The sequence below is a fragment of the Littorina saxatilis genome, linkage group LG13 (assembly GCF_037325665.1).
Source record: "Littorina saxatilis isolate snail1 linkage group LG13, US_GU_Lsax_2.0, whole genome shotgun sequence".
Classification (NCBI taxonomy): Eukaryota; Metazoa; Mollusca; class Gastropoda; order Littorinimorpha; family Littorinidae; genus Littorina; species Littorina saxatilis.
The window spans coordinates 35,513,232-35,519,895 of record NC_090257.1 but is presented as its reverse complement, the minus strand read 5'-3'; positions in this window follow the sequence as shown (position 1 = coordinate 35,519,895).

The window sequence follows — 6,664 nt, the reverse complement described above, 5'->3', positions numbered from 1 at the left end:
TCAAAACCGTTAGGTTTTTTCTCTTTTTTCACTTTTTGCAGCGTTCACTCTAAATTTGCCGCCTAAAACGGACTCGTTTCTGTCCACAGCCAAAGCTTTTATCACACAAAAATTGCTATATATGACAGCTAAGACGGTATTTGTTACATTTTAGCAGTGTTGACCCCGAGTTTCTCCTGCAATTAAAAAATAATAGCAAAATCTCAAAGTATGTGCGAGTCCTCTAATATGGACCACCTTCAACAAATCGAAGAAAATAAAAGCTAAAGGCTATTTTCATTAATTCATTAAGAATCTTGCTGGAAATAACCTATAACTAGCCCTCGAGATTTAAAAAAAATATAACAAAAAGTCTTCTTTTCGTGGAAGTTGATAATTTCACTTATTTTCACTCTGTTTTTGATAAGCTTCTTTAGTTTCCTGGTGTGCTTCAAATAATGCTCTCATCGACCCGAAACAGATAAATCTAAAGCATATTTTAATTAGTCTGACTTGTACACTAAGTTGTATCATGTTATTTTGAAGTATATGGGGCTTTTTACAGTGATTCGTGGAGGCCGCTTGACTGGTCCATATTAGGCGCCCAGGATCCTAATATGGACCATTTGTGATTTTTTCCTGTATTTAATTTTTGCTGAATGTCTATCAAAGCTATTTCACTCTAATTAGTCCTGACGGTTAACATAAGAGAGAAGGACTATATACCAAACACAAAATGAAACTTCTTCGCAAGAAAACAAGCTAGTTATCAGCATGAAACAAAAAGTGGTCCATATTAGGAGCCCTTCCCCTATAATAAGATAGAACAGGCGCCGTGATATTGGGAATCGTTACTCATCCGCACGGGATGGGTACGATGGCAGATTTGTAATTTTGACAAGCGCTCATTTCCAAGTTCGATAAAATTCGTCTAGGGTTAAGAGTTTAACTGCCAACTAACTGTTGTTTTTGAGCCTCCCACTTGCCAAATTTGATTAATGACTTTGGGCGCTGAGACATCGGCATGCATGCACATTAATTGCCGCGCGCACACTCACACACACACACCACGCACACACACACACACGAGCACGCTGTCGCCTCCACCACACAACAAACCCAGCAGCTGTGAAGCGCAATATAGAGTAAACATCAACAATGTTTCTTAAATAAGAACATCAAAAAAGAGACACGCAACAATGCTTTTAGGTGAGAAATGCAGGGGGCATCGTCGTCGGTTGGAGGTTCGCCCACTGGTATATCGATTTGAATAGGATTTTTGCATGCAGTTAAATGCTCGAGTGTGGCTGAATATTGTTGCAACTTCCTCACATACACACACACACACACACACACACACACACACACACACACACACACACACACACACACACACACACACACACACACACACACACACACACACACACACACACACACACACACACACACACACACTTTTCCTTACCTCCTTGTTTTTGAGTCACTTGAGAAAATGTGACTCTATGTAATCGGTCAGTGTTAGTCTGTCCGGCTGTCCGGCCGGCCGTCCGGCCGGCCGTCCGGCCGGCCGTCCGTAGACACCACCTTAACGTTGGACTTTTCTCGGAAACTATCAAAGCGATCGGGCTCATATTTTGTTTAGTCGTGACCTCCAATGACCTCTACACTTTAACGATGGTTTCGTTGACCTTTGACCTTTTTCAAGGTCACAGGTCAGCGTCAAAGGAAAAATTAGACATTTTATATCTTTGACAAAGTTCATCGGATGTGATTGAAACTTTGTAGGATTATTCTTTACATCAAAGTATTTACATCTGTAGCCTTTTACGAACGTTATCAGAAAAACAAGGGAGATAACTAGCCTTTTCTGTTCGGCAACACACAACTTAACGTTGGGCTTTTCTCGGAAACTATAAAAGTGACCGGGCTCAAATTTTATGTGAACGTGACTCCCAGTGACCTCTACACTTTGACGTCTGCTTTGGTGACCTTTGACCTTTTTCAAGGTCACAGGTATGCTTCAGGTATGCATTGTGTTGTGAATAGCAATTTCTTCCTGTCCATCTGATGCCTCATATAATATTCAGAACTGCGAAAGTGACTCGATCGAGCGTTTGCTCTTCTTGTTTGTTTGTTTTATGATTACCTTGTTTCTTTTTATTTTGTGGTCGGACTGCTCTATACGTTGTCCCTGAACTTGTAACTTCAAATATGTGATGTATTTTAACATACTGCTGAAAGTGGTCGCAAACTGGCTCGTATCCGTGAGAACGTACTTAAAATACCACTGATCCCTCGCACCACTTGATACTGCACCTGCTCTCCAGTAACGGGATATCCTCAGAATCCATCTGACATACTCGTCCTTGAACGTCAACATTTTACCTGAAGAAGAAGACATTTGTGATATTCACACTTAAATTATTTACTGTATAATCTTCCAGACGAAGTGTGTGATGTTCATACGAAATCGCCATATAATCTTCTGTTTTTGGCTTCTGAACAAAATGATGCACGTAACTTCTACATAATATGCTGAAGCGATGTTTACTTTTTCTCCATTTTTCACCGTTTGCGCTCGTTAACTCACTCCGCAGGCTTGAACCGAATTGGATGTAAACGAAGGAATCACAAAGACTGGTATTCAGTGGTTAAAACAGCAAAATAACTGTACAAATCCGAATCCAAAAGACTTATTTATTGGTTAATGCAGCAAAATAACTTTAAAATTCTGAATCCAAAGACTTATTTATTGGTTAATATAGCAAAATTGCTTTAAAATCCAAATCTAAATCCAAAGGACTTATTTAGTGGTTAACACAGCAAAACCACTTTAAAATCTAAATCCAAAGGACTGTTATTTAGTAGTTAATATAGCGACATTACTTTAAAAATCCAAATCAAAAGCACTGCTATTTAGTGCTTAATACGGCAAACACATTGTAAATTCCATACGAATATTGGTGTTAGATTCTAGCGTCCCCGAGGTCTGTCCAGCACTATGGGGATGTAAACTACATTGACGAGCACTTGCTGTTTGACACCGATTGGATACAGCGTTACAAGGGAGCGCACCTAACATTACGATCGCTGTAAATTGTATTATGTGATCCTGGTCTGTCATTGACCTAGTGATTTACTAGCAAGCCTCCCAGTGGGAAGGAGAATGGTTGTGGTCGTAGCCATTCTGATTACTTGTTACAACCTGCCCAGTAATGCTCATCAATGGTATACTCACACAGGCGTGAAGATCCCGCTGCGTGTGATATGAAGTCAACACGATCTCACACAGCAGCAGTCGTTACAGATCCTTTGATGTGTTTTTGTAAAACAAAGAACAGAGTTGGAACGTGTTTTTTGCGATGTCTTCACAGCATTCCTGTGGTGATGAGTGCGTTTGAATGTAGGGCATCAGGGTTGATGTATATCCATTGAATTGTATTTGACTGTGTGGTATCAGGGTACATGTATATCCATTGAATTGTATTTGACTGTGTGGTATCAGGGTACATGTATATCCATTTGTTTGTGTGTTAGTGGCATGAATCCGAAGAATGAAAGCATCACATGGAGCTGTTCACTTGTTGACATGACCCGTTGTGACAAACAACACACGATGTCCATGTGTATAAGTGCTGCACGTGTTATAAACCTTCATTCGTCGATGCTCGTCAACAGCGAAGTGTTGTTATTAGTTGTTTCTCTCTCGCCACGAGCGGAAACATTTCACACAAAGCAGCACCGACTTGTCAACACTCAGTCGGTTAATTTTTCTCCACTAACAAAATTTCGCGAAGAAGAAGCAGAAGATGGAGCTTGATTGCTACACACAGAAAACCTGCCGCTTAAAAAAACAAAAAAAAACAGCAAAGAATGCTGTCTGCAAGTATTATATGCAGCACGGGAGAAGACACAGCAGCAACACCACTCCTTCCTGTTTTCTGCTGTCATTGTGGCGAGACAGATAAGATGTTTATCGCTTTTCTTATCACCTGGCTTGATGTCTTATCAGCTGCCTTGATGGCAAGAGGATTGGTTGGCTGTGGTGCCAGGTATTTTGGGAAAAACGATGCAGATTGTCTTATGCGGCATGGGAGGCTTTGTGGGAAGCTGTTTGTTTCCCTCTATTTTCAGCCTAGATTCGCCGCATAATTAGACATGATTTCCCCAGGGGAGCGGACGATTGACGCAATTTCTTTGCAAGTTCTTTCTGGTAGTTATGGCGTTTAGATGAGAGTCCATTTCTGGTAGTTATGGCGTTTAGATGAGAGTCCATATCATGATGTTCTTCCTTCCCTCTTCTTGCTTTGTGTTAGTTGTTTCTCTTCTTTTGATTTTCCTCAACAGTTTTCCACTGTCAGAAATCGTACTTGTTCAGTGGCAATCCTGAAAGTGGTGAGGATTGCAGGTTTCCCGCCTCGCTTCTCCGCCTCGCTTCTCCGCTTAGATATTTATGCCTTGTTAATCTACCTATCCTTGTGGGCTTTCCGCTCGTCAGTAGGTGTTGGGAGTGTTTGGCTGGTTTGAAACGTCCCCTTTCCGTCTGTCCATCCCGCGGACTTCCCGCTTCTGGACCAAAGACTCTTCAGTTGGAGGACGACTTTCTCGATCGAAGAAGAAATCTTTGCCGGTCCTCACTTGCTGTCAGTGTTGATGGAATAAGTGAAGGAGTACAGCCTTCTCTGTGCCTTCTTTTCCCTCCTTGTCGTGCCCTGTAGGAGATAGCGGAAGTGGGGATTTCTCGCCTGCCGTGGTCCGATCAGTGATGCTTCGGCCTCTGCTGTCCTTCACTTGTGGCGGCTGCCGCTGCTCTCCGCTTGCTGGCTGTCCTTGTTGCAGTCTTGTATCTGAAACGACACAGAAAGGCTGGAGTACAGTCTGTGCTAGAGGGTAGCTTCTGGGTCCTCGGTTGGAGGTGAACGGTGCGGCATAAGAAGAAAGAAAGAAACAAACAAACAACAACAACAGCATGTGTAGGTTCTCAGTCTGACGTAAACGTTGTGGCATTAAGAGGAAGAATAAGAAACCAAGAAACCAACTACAACAACAACAACTAAAAGAACCCAACCAATCAACCTGCCAACCTACCAACCATCCAAACAACTCCTTCACGTTTTGAGACACTGTACTTATTGCTGTTTTAGTTGGGGGGGGGGGGGGGGGGAGGGGGACTTTGCAATGGACGGACCGTTTCCACCCTATTAAAAGTCTGAGCGTTGTAGCTTGAAGTCCGTCCTTTCAAGTTTGCCATAGTCTTGGAAAGAACCCCGACACATTGGTGCTGCAACAATGGTTGGAAAGAGGTTCTTCACACAGAACGGCGGCCCGAGTCTGAAAACAGTTTTCTCCCCCAGTATATATGCTTCAAACTCCCCATTAACGAGTTTTTCTCTCCCGTTTTTCCCTTTTGAAAAAAAATCGATGTCAGGTTTTGAAGGAAAAAAGACAGATGGATTTTTACTAAGTTTCTTTTATCTCCGTGTCACGCCCCCCTCCTCCCCCTTTTCTTTGAGTGCCTAACATTTTTTTTAACTTCGTATTTTGTGCTAAACTAAACTGCTTTCGTGTCATGGTGCACGCTTGTGTGTGTGTGTGTGTGTGTGTGTGTGTGTGTGTGTGTGTGTGTGTGTGTGTGTGTGTGTGTGTGTGTGGGTGTGTGGGTGTGTGTGTGCGTGTTTGTGTGTGTGTGTGTGTGTGTGTGTGTTATAACGTATAACCAGCTCCCCTCTCTGCGTCTCACTTCCTCCAAATCCCTTTCTGTTTGAAGTGAGCGGGAAGTTGGGACTCGCAGCTCTACGTAGGGACAGCTTACTAGTCCCTCCATATAACACACCTCTACAGAAAATAAGCATATTAACTAGCTAATAGCTTTGTGCAAAGAAAGGCGGCCGATAATCAGAAGATCTAGAAGAGAAAGTGATAATTAGACGTCCCAGGCATACAGCAGAACAGGTAGAATACAGGTTCAAAGCCCACCTTCTCTTAGTGGGCTAAACAGCGAGGTAATAATATTTCCCCCTACATTTTGAATCAGAGTTTGAATTGCCCGGCCTCGCAGGCTAACCGTCTTCTGTAAATCAAAAGGACAAAAAAAGATTTTAAAAATTTAGGCGTTGATATGAAATTAGTCGTTGCTATGAAAGTAGAGGGGTAATGGTAACGAATAACTAAACAACAACAACAATGAAAACTACTAATGAATGTGTGAACTGTGTGTGTGTGTGTGTGTGTGTGTGTGTGTTAAGAGGGGTTTATATCCACACGGTCATTTACATGCGTGTGCGTACTGACTCGTGTGGGGTTGTTTCATGGCGAGTTGGTTGTGGTTGTTTTTGTTATGGTTAGATATTTGTTTTGTTGGCTTTGGCTTTTATTTGTGAGTCGACATGATTCCGAGAGGTTGTCGCAGAGAGCAAAATTTCAGCAGTCTCTAACGAAGCCAAAAGAATGTAGTCTTGAACACGACTCAGAATTAACTTTCACACACACACTCGCACGCACGCACGCACGGACGCATGCGCCGCGGCAGGAAACATGCATCTGTTCTGTGTTAAACCGGCTTGTTTTCCCCAATGGCATTCGTACACACAGCGCTGATTTCTCGTCAGCATACAATCAATCAAGACGAACGTGTACACTTAGTCTTGTTTCCCTAAACTAATGGGTAAACAATGTATGTTTG